Below are 10249 nucleotides of genomic sequence, written 5' to 3' on the forward strand. Positions count from 1 at the left end.
CAATCATTAGTTGGCTCAGCTCTGCTCTGTCCTCAGTTCTGAGCAGCCTAAATAAATATAGTTTGTTCCACTGGAGCTTCAAGACATACACTTATTTATTTTAGGAGGGTTGGCCTTAGCACATGAACGTAATGAATCACAGTTTTGATTCCTAGGAAACCTTTTCAGTGATGCAACCCTAGGTGGGACTTCCTAGAAGTACAACCCTAGCAAACCAGGCCAGAGAACACAGCGAAAACAGTGCTGACTGAGTTGAAGAACTCTGAAGGCAAAATTCTCGTGCTCTCTAAACCCGCCCCATAAAAGGGTGATAAATTACCAAAGGACACGGGGAAAGGATTAGCCTTAATGAAGCATCTCGTAGCTTATGCAAATTGAATCTGATTCACTACTGATCTTGGACTCAAAATTCCCAAAGACTTCTAGCTAATCAACTTTAATCATAGCCATGCCTAATGGACCTCCTGCCTGATGCCTTGATGTATTATTGCCTAGCTTTATTGCTAGGTGATGGGGTGGGAGTATGCACACCCACCCTTAGAATGAAATAGGACAGACTGGATGCCTGGGGTCTACCCTTTGAGAGTGTCTGAAGCCTTCCCTCCATCTCCTCCTTTTCAATTCCATTTATTAGGGAAGAAACAGGTATAAGTTCCTACGTCCAAAATAAAAACTATCAAACAACAGCAGAAAAGAATTTGATCAATGTTCTTAAATCAATTCCAGAATCTAAAACTTATTTAATCACCAAGGTGTTAATGCAAGAAAATGTTCGGGTCTCCACAGTGGTATGGAATTCTGGATAGAACTGGCTTGTTTGGGCTGCCACAGCTACAACTCAATGAGGATGGAAAGCATGAACCATTCACTACTTTCCAGACAATTTTGGCTCATGTGATCTTTGCCTTTAAGTCTGGAATAATATGAAGCGGCTGTAAGGGTAAATTATCATGGGATTGTACCCCATTGGCTAAGGCCTTGGTAACTATTTGGAAAATCCCACATTAGGGCACTCAAGGGAGTCCTGTGTGAATACCATCTGCAGGCCACAAGGCTTGCTCTCTGCAAGAACCAGGAGCAGCCCAGGCTGCCGGGGCTAGCTTTTCAATCAGCCTCAAAGTCATTTCATCAACAGGCGTGGGAACCTCCTTTGCTAGCTAAAGCTTGTGTTATGCTCATAATCTCCCAGTCTTGCTATTAGAATATTTTTCCATTGGGTAGATTCTGCTTCTGGCTTTATTGCTGAGTTAGCCAATAATAACTAATTTTATGTCTCCTTTGAATACTGCCGAGCTGGCTTATTTTTCTTAAGGGAGAGAAATCTGGAGCGTCAATGAAAGCAGTCACATTTCACAGCCTCGAAGACAGTTTTTCAGGAGGAATTCAACAGAATCCCTTTCCCTTCACTGTTTATTCAGAGCACAGCCTGCAGAAAAGCCTGGTTCAACAAAACACACAGGCCAGCCGGAACTCTGCACCCCCAGCCTGTGCCTGGACTCCTGGCCTTAGCTGCCCTAAGAAAATGGGCTCTGAACTAAGGCTTTTGGGTTCTGTGAACAAATCCCATTTGAAAAGAGGGTTGGCAGTAATGCATACTTAGCGACCCTTTGGCCTGGTCAGCACATCAAAGACAATCACTTATCTAGTATTGCTATCATTTCAGAAAATGACATTTCTTTTTTAATTTAAACAACTCTTTTTGTTATAATCATTTTATTTTATTCAAATCTTTTAAGAGTAGCCAAAGAGCATTCAAAGTACATTTCCATCCTTCAGTTATCAGATAAGCCGCTAATCTTTTTTTTTACACCCGCTTCCCAGATGGCACCCTCCCATAGCCTCCCTCCCCCAACTAGAGGAGCCCTTATACTCTGATATCCCTGCTACTGTCTGCTGTGTTGTCGGCACCCCGAGCCATTCCCCAATACTTGCCCTTCTGGTGATTCTAGTCAGCCTATCCAGAGGTTTTTAAATAAACAAAACAGCAAAACCGTAACTAAGGGGTTTTATTGGATTGAAGGATTAAAATAATTAGAGTGTGACTTGCTCACCAATACATTCCTTTTTCCTTTTTCTTCAAATCTTTGGAGGCTTTCTCTTGCAAATTGCACCAAAGAACAAAAGAAACAGTTTTTCTGTTGCCTCAAGGAGACAAACAAGGAGGGAAGTGTGGGAAATCACTCACAGAGGGCCTTTTGATATGCCAGTCTGCCTGTGCCTTCCCCAGAAAACATATCAGGCACAATATGGGATTGTGGTATGGCTGCTCAGGACCGCCTGACCACCTCAGGGACCTTTCTGGGATCCCTAGAGTGGCACATGGGCTCTGTGCTTTAATAAGTGTCATATTTATGCCATTCAAAATTGAAAATAAATTTTGAGTGAAAACTTCTCTTTACCAGCCAGTGCACAGAAGAGGCCGTGCTGTCTCCTTTGCGGAAGTGTGTAACCTATTATAAAATGTCATTTGTCTCTCAAGTCTTCATGACAAGTGTTCTCTAAAGGGGCTTTGATCTTGTCAATGCTGATGCGTATCAGTTGGCCCTCACAAACTCAACCTGCTATTGAGTTTCAGCACTGTGCTGGGCACTATGGGGCTGGGGAAACATACGGCCTCTGTGTTAGTGCTTTGTACAAGCTATTAAATCTGAGACTCTCTTACCTGTAATGTAAGAATGTGAGTCCTGGTCTCAGAGTAACCCAGCTGACAGGCAGAAGTACACTGTAAACTGAATTACCTACATGTCCGAGGTCGTTGGTACTTTACAAGAAAAAGAGATGACAAGGAACCAGTCTCAATTTCACTCAAAAATAACAGCCCAGATGGTGATGATGATTTAAAAGCATCATTACCTAATTTTAAATAAGGTTTAATGGAAACAATTAAAAATTAATGTTGTCCTTTCAATAAGTTACTGAAATTGCAATAATTAAAGGTTGAAATGTTTTTTAATTTTGTAATAAGTTACTTGGCTCCCACATTTGTCATTGTATGTCCAACATACAGAATAAAAAGCCTAGACTGCTACTTCATCCTGAACATGCTACAGAGTCAACCTGTAAGGCAATGTGATGTGAAGGGGGAAAGGGAAATATGAGAGAAGGAAGAGTCAAATGGGGTGAGGAATGGGAGGGCAGGCAGAGAAGGGAGTACAGGGAGGGATAAGTAACACTATAGGCCTTTAAAAAAACCACATGGAATTCTAACACTATGGAATCTTCTTAAAGTACATACATATACGTTATAAAAAGAGATGAAAAGTAGGGGGAAATTTCCCCTTTTAGACATTCCAGGCTAACAGCAACAGCAAAAACAACAACAATGCAACAAGAACAAAACCCTCAATGCTGGGAATGGATTCCTCTCTAGAAACTGTTGACTAGGGGGTCCATAGACCCTCAAACAATATTGGTCATTGTCCCTGTGATCGGTTACCCACCAGAACTGGATGGAGAGATCCTATTGCTGAAGACACTACATACATGAGCTATAGAATAAACAAGGAGAAATCAAGCTGGTGCTGACTTCAGAGCCTCATCTCTACTGGCTACCGTTCATAGTGCTGGAAGGTGCTCTGGATGTTACTGGAAGGAAAAATAATCATCAATCGTACCCAAGCTGTGAATCTTCTGAACTACAACAACAATTTGCTTGGCAAGACATGCCCACTGGTGCAATAGTGGCACAAATGTTATTGGTGCAACCAATTACTTTCAGTTTGGATTTAAGGTTCAATTCAAAAGAAGGAGCCCAAACCGGACACTATTATCAGGCCTAGGAACCTGTAGCAAGGCAAGTCACAGGCTATAGGGGAGAACCTACTACTATTGTTCTACTAATAGATATGGTATTAAACCAACTCCTAATGACTTACTGTTATACTCATAGATTAATGCATCTCTCAACTCTCACCAGAGAAAGCTTCCATATGTAGCAGATGACAGCTAACACAGAAAACCAAAACTGGTCAATGTGTAGAGAACAAGAGGCTTCAAACTGCTTATCCATGAATAGGACATTTATACCAAACTTCAACCTTCCAAGGCTCAGGGATCATTGCAGAAGACGTAGTGGAAAGATTGTAAGAGCCAGAGGAGTACAGAGTTTTCCAGACAGCGGTCATTTAATCATATGAACTCTCAGCAAAGGTGACAGCATGCACAAAATCCCATGCAAGTTCAAATCAGACTAAATCACAGCAGACACGGAGAAGCAAGTAAGTAAGAAGCCCCAACCTAACATAAGGAAATTTGGCAATCAATTTGGCTGCTGGGAGAAGGAGAGACAGTCTCTTTCAAAGATGTGACTCTTGGTAGGTTAACCAGGCTCCAGTGCACGGACCCACACTGAAGACATTTAGAGACACAAATTAGACTCTACAGGTCTTATTACACATAAAATAGAGTACATTAAATTTGGTGGAGGTAAAATAAGGGGAGAAGTGGACAGGGAGGGGATCTAAATACCATCCAATTATATTGAATGAAAATCACAAAAATGAGTTAAAAAATCTTTAAAAAGAAGAGGTCATGCAATGTTCTGTCTACCTTTTTGACTTCCTGGTAATCACAGTATGACAGACTCTTTCCAGGATCTGAAGCAATTTGAGAAAAAAGGTTTACTGGAGTTGAATCTTTCTCCAAAGCCAAACCACCCTCAAAACTCACAGAAATCCAAAGGGCATTCATATATTTACTGTTTAATTGTCTGGATTACAGCTGTTGCACTATTAATAATAAGATTTTTATTATTGGAATAGTTTATACATTTAGATACAGTTCTTTATTTTAAATCTCATCAATGGGGAAAGATGTCCAGATAGTATAATCAGTACAAAGCTCACCAGTTTTTTTTGTTTGTTTGTTTGCTTTTTTTGTCAATGGGTTTTAGTAAGTACATTGTGCATTTCTCATCTAGCAGTCAAACATCTCTCCAAGTGAACTTTGCCTGACTATGAAAAATAAAAAATAACGTCTGTCCTGCTTGTCAGTTGCAGACTCTCATCTCCCATCCATTTCCATACCCCCATTTGTTCAGAAGTGAATTCTGGGACACATTTTCTCTTTCTTTGAAGCCAAACAATTAAAACATCATAATTTTTACTGTATAGTTATTCCCTATATTTGGCAAATAGTACATCTAATTTATTTAAACAACAAAGACTTTCAGAAAATTGTGATGACCTATGGCAGTGGGTCTTTTCTTAGATGTCAAATTCTTTCTATCAAACATCTCTATAGATTGCATTCCCTGTGCCCTATACTTCAGAGCTCTGTCTTGATATGACATTTTCAGCATCCCACCATTTTCACCATCCGTGACATCTAGAAATCATTATTGTTAACCTGGGATATGGCATAAAACCAAGAGTACTGGTCGATTTGTTAGATGACCCAAGACAAAAGAAACTAATAAAATTGAACAGAGATAAAATTACTAAGCTTCATTTTAGATTCAATAAAATCAATCTTTAGGTATAAAAGAAATCCTCCTATTACAACTTACATTAAAAAAATTAAGCTGTGTCAGCTGGCTAAAAGCTCAGTTTGGGTAAACAAGTCATGTTTCCTGTTAAGAAATTTGCCCAGTATACATATCCACACCTAAGAAACAGCTCTCTGCTTTTCAGAGGTGAGACATCTCTGGCGGATTAAGCTGTCTTCTGACATCTCATTTTAAGGCACACCTTGGCTACTTTGGGTGTGTTTAGTGAAATATGGCTAAGAGAGCAAATAAATCATATCATGGGCCATATATATGTATTAATATATATTAATGTATAACGACAGAAAGTTGGGGGATGAACAATAAGGAAAGACAGCTATCATAAGACACATAAATGGAAGGTTAGCATTTGTTGATTGCAAGTCTTAGAAAAGATAGATAGATTATAATTTGTTGATTCAAAGATAAGCCAAGGGGCTGGAGAGATGGCTCAGTAATTAAGAGCACTGCCTGTTCTTGCACAAGACCCAGATTCAAATCCCAGCACCCACATGGTGACTAGCAACCATCTGTAACTTCAGGTTTCAAGGACCTGATGCCCATTTCTATCCTCCACGGGCACTGTGCTTACACACATGCAGGTATAACTCTCATACACATAAAAAATAAAAATAAATAAAGATGAGCCAAAAACAATGACCTAAAATTTAAAAAGTCAACTTTTAGCACAATAAAGTATTTATTATCACCTAAACTTAAATAAAAGATAAATAACAAGCAAAAGAAATTTCAGTGTTTGAAGTAGATAACAAGTATCAATGAATTAAATAGGCTTTTATATAGAATTTGCTTTAAAATTTTATAGCACAAAATGTAGATGGGGGATATTAAAACAAAAGTGGGAAAGTACTGATATATATTTAAACTAAATGATGATTATTTAGAGAGTCTTCACACAATTTATATTTGTGTGTACCTGGAAATTTTACTTAATCAAAATGAATAAATTGTCTCAGTGAATAATCACGTCCCTCCTTTATATGCTCTCATAGACACTAGATACTTACTTGGTTATTATTTCATGGCGGACTAAGTATTGGTCTTTAAGGATCATTCTAAGATTCTGAATTTGGAAAGGAAGTCAGAAAAGTTATGTAAAAATTCAAGCACTCCAAAGCCTGGAACTAGAGGACTGCCACAAGTTTAAGGCCTGCCAAAGCTACATAAGGAGTTCAGGCTACAAAGTAAGACTCTGCCTCCAAAAGAGAGAAGGAAGGGGGTGGGGGACAGAAAGCATATAAATTCAGAGAAGCAGTCTCTGCCCACCTCCTTCATGCCTGATTTTGCCTGCCCACATGTCATGTCTCCAACTTACTATCTTTTATGTGTTCTCTGGATCACCTATCCTTCCCCAAGGATTTGAATTCTGTCAAAGGCAATTGTTGTTCAACAGCAACTTGTGTAGCAAGCCCTGTGGCTAAAAAAACATTATCTGTCAAACAGCTGTCAACTGACAACTTTCTCGATCATGATGCTTTCACATATAAAAATAGATTACTCTTTAAACATAGAATCAAAATATTCCACTCTCCTTAGAGATACTCCATGAGGTCTACTGCCATTTAATCGTGAAAGGTCTCAAAATGGAGCACAATTTCTGTCAAATATACACGGCTGAGATCTTGAGGAAGCTGACCCATGACAACCTAAACATATAAAGAGATCAAAGCGGCTCACTGGGTTTTTTGATTTCCTAGGCACATGATCATATTGAACTTCTGAGTTCTCTTGTGGTTGGGTATTGTCAATGAATTATGAGTGAAACATTTACCTTTCAGAGCAAGACCCTTGAGATCTCACTTTTCCCACCTCATGGCCATCATCCATGTTCAAAGGGCAGATGCAACACCTGTGCAGGTCCCTGTGTGATGACAATTTGGCAATGCTCCTTTGAGAACTCATGATGAATATTTAACTTAAGTGAAAACCACTTTGTCTTAAAATACTTTTGTTTTGAAAACACTTGTCACAACGTGACATGTAAAAAAATTTAAATGAAGTAGCATAATGACACCCTCTTGAATAGGCAAAGCCTGTGAAGATGGTGAGGTAGTACTCCCAGGATAAGATAGAAGGAACTTTGTGGGTATAAGATCCTTAATCAAATGAGTTAGGGTTAATCTAAAGGGATATTATCCTTTATCTAATCATGTGAGCCCTCAAAAGACACGAGAGGCAGAAGCACACCTGCCCCTCATGCAGAGGCAGGTATCCTTGGGATTCATTGCCTGTAGAGAAGAGTTCCTAGGAACTAAGATTTGTATCTAATAGCCTAGCCAGAAAGTGGGCTCTGCAGCCACACCACCACAAGGCAATTGCTTTCAATAGTTAGTAAACGTGGAAGTGACCCTAGGGTCTCAGGGGCGATCATAGCCCATGCCAACACTGATTTTCAATTTGAGGAGACACTCAGCAGAAGACCCAGTGAATCCATACCAGAATTATCCTTACAGAAGCTGAAAGATAACAAATTTGTGTTCTTTCAAGCTGTTAAGTTTGTAGGGATATGTTATCATAATGGAAAACCCATATGGTCCAGTGTAAGTGGGACAATGCTGACTGACAAAGTAGGTAAGTTAATTATGATGTTGTGACTATTGTAGTTCTAAACATACCTTGAAAAGCAGAAAAAAGCAGATTAGTGACTAACACATGTATAATGGAAAAGCACATAGCTACTAAAATGAATAAGGAATTTAAAAATCCACTACAATGAAACACTATAAAGGTATATCAGTCTGTTCACAGTCATTACAGCATTATTTACAAGAGCCACAATGTGGGAGCCACCTAAGTATCTACTGAATGAAAAAAGAAAATGTGATACATATGCACAATGGAAGACTAGCCATGTCTAAAGAAAAAGAAAATCCGAACACTTGTACTAATATAGATAAACATGGAGATATAATACTGAAGTAAAATAAGCCCAGCATAGAAAGGTATACATTAAATGATTCCACATGTACATGGAATCTAAAGTTGTTGAACACAGAAATAGTGAATAAAGTTGGTTGCTAAGGGTTGCAAGAGAGGTAGGGATTTCAGTCAAAATACATAAACTTTCAGTTATAAAATGAATAAGACTAGAGACTAAATGTATAATATGGTAACTCCAGTTAATTAATAATATACAATATACCTGACATTTGCTAAGAATGCAGATTTTCAGGATTCTCATCACACACAAAATATGTTAAGGATATGAGTGGACACAAACATTAATGAGCTTGATTATAATAATCATTTAATGACTTATGCATATATCAAAACATCATATATGATTCTTACCTATTAATTATACCACAATAGAGCCAAGGAAAAATAAAGAGGATGAGGTAGGTATGTGTGTTGTTATTAAACAAACTTCGATAAGTTTGTTCAGTGGGAAATAAGTTGTCAATTGTGTATACATATCTCGTTTGCATTGTGTGTGCAATATCATGTGTACAAGTGTGTGCACATGTGCATACGTGCATATTTGTGGAGGTCAGATGTCAATACTGAGTATCTTCCTCTCTGTTGTTTTCCACATTATTTTTGAGACAGGGTCTTTCGTTGAAGCTGTATTCACCAATTCTGTGAGATTGGCTACCAGCATGCCCTAGAAAGCCGCTCATCTCACCTCCCCACTGCTGCCATTCTAGACATCCACCTCCACACTCAGGTTTACATAGCTGCTGGTATTCAAGCTCAAGTCCTTATCCTCGCATAGCACTTTGCCAACTAAGCTGGCTCTCCAGAACTCATTTGCATTTTAATGCATATTCAGCATCTTACATAGCCACAAATAAGTTTTTGAACCATAAATAATTATTAACAACAGTAATATCTGAGAAAGGGAAACTGGAAATCAAGGGTAAATGAGATTTTGTATAAACTATTTTGTAGTGTGTGTGAGTATGTGTGTGTATGTGTGTATGTGTGTGTATGTGTGTGTGTATGTGTGTGCAATATGATTAGGTCAGAGAAAATCTCTAGGGGATTCTCACAAGCCAAAGCCTGGGTCTCCTCCCTGGTGACATTGGGTTGGCTAACCTACAATTTTGAAATTGTGTGTATGTGTGTGTATGTGTATGTGTGTATATGTGTGTATGTGTGTGTGTATGAGTATGTATGTGTGTGTTTGTGTGTTTATATGTGTGTATGTGTGTGTATGTGTGTGTTTATGTGTCTGTAAGTGTAAGTGTGTGTTTATGTGTGTATGTGTGTGTATTGGTGTGTGTGTATGTGTATATATGTTTGTGTGTATGTGTGTGTATATGTGTGTAGGTTTATGTGTGTGTATGTGTGTGTATGTGTATTTATGTATGTGTGTTTGTATGTGTGTGTATATGTGTGTGTATATGTGTGTATTTATGTGTGTGTATGTGTGACTCTGTGTGTATGTGTGTCTGTATGTTTGTGTATATGTGTGCATATGTAATTGTATGTGTGTGTAGGTGTATGTTTGTTTGTGTGTATGTCTTTATGAATGTGTATGTATGTATGTGTGTATGTTTGTGTATGGGTGTGTATGTGTGTATAGGTGTGTATGTGTGTATGTGTATGTGTGTGTATGTGTGCATGTGTGTGTATGTGTGTATGTGTGTATGTGTATGTGTGTGTATGTGTATGTGTATGTATGTGTGTATGTGTATAGGTATGTGTGCATGTGTGTACATGTGTATGTGTATGTATGTGTGTATGCATGTGTATGTGTGTGTGTATGTGTGTATGTGCATGTGTGTATGTGTGTATGTG

This window comes from Nannospalax galili, unplaced genomic scaffold (genome assembly GCF_000622305.1).
Source record: "Nannospalax galili isolate Female #2095 unplaced genomic scaffold, S.galili_v1.0 scaffold636, whole genome shotgun sequence".
Lineage (NCBI taxonomy): Eukaryota > Metazoa > Chordata > Mammalia > Rodentia > Spalacidae > Nannospalax > Nannospalax galili.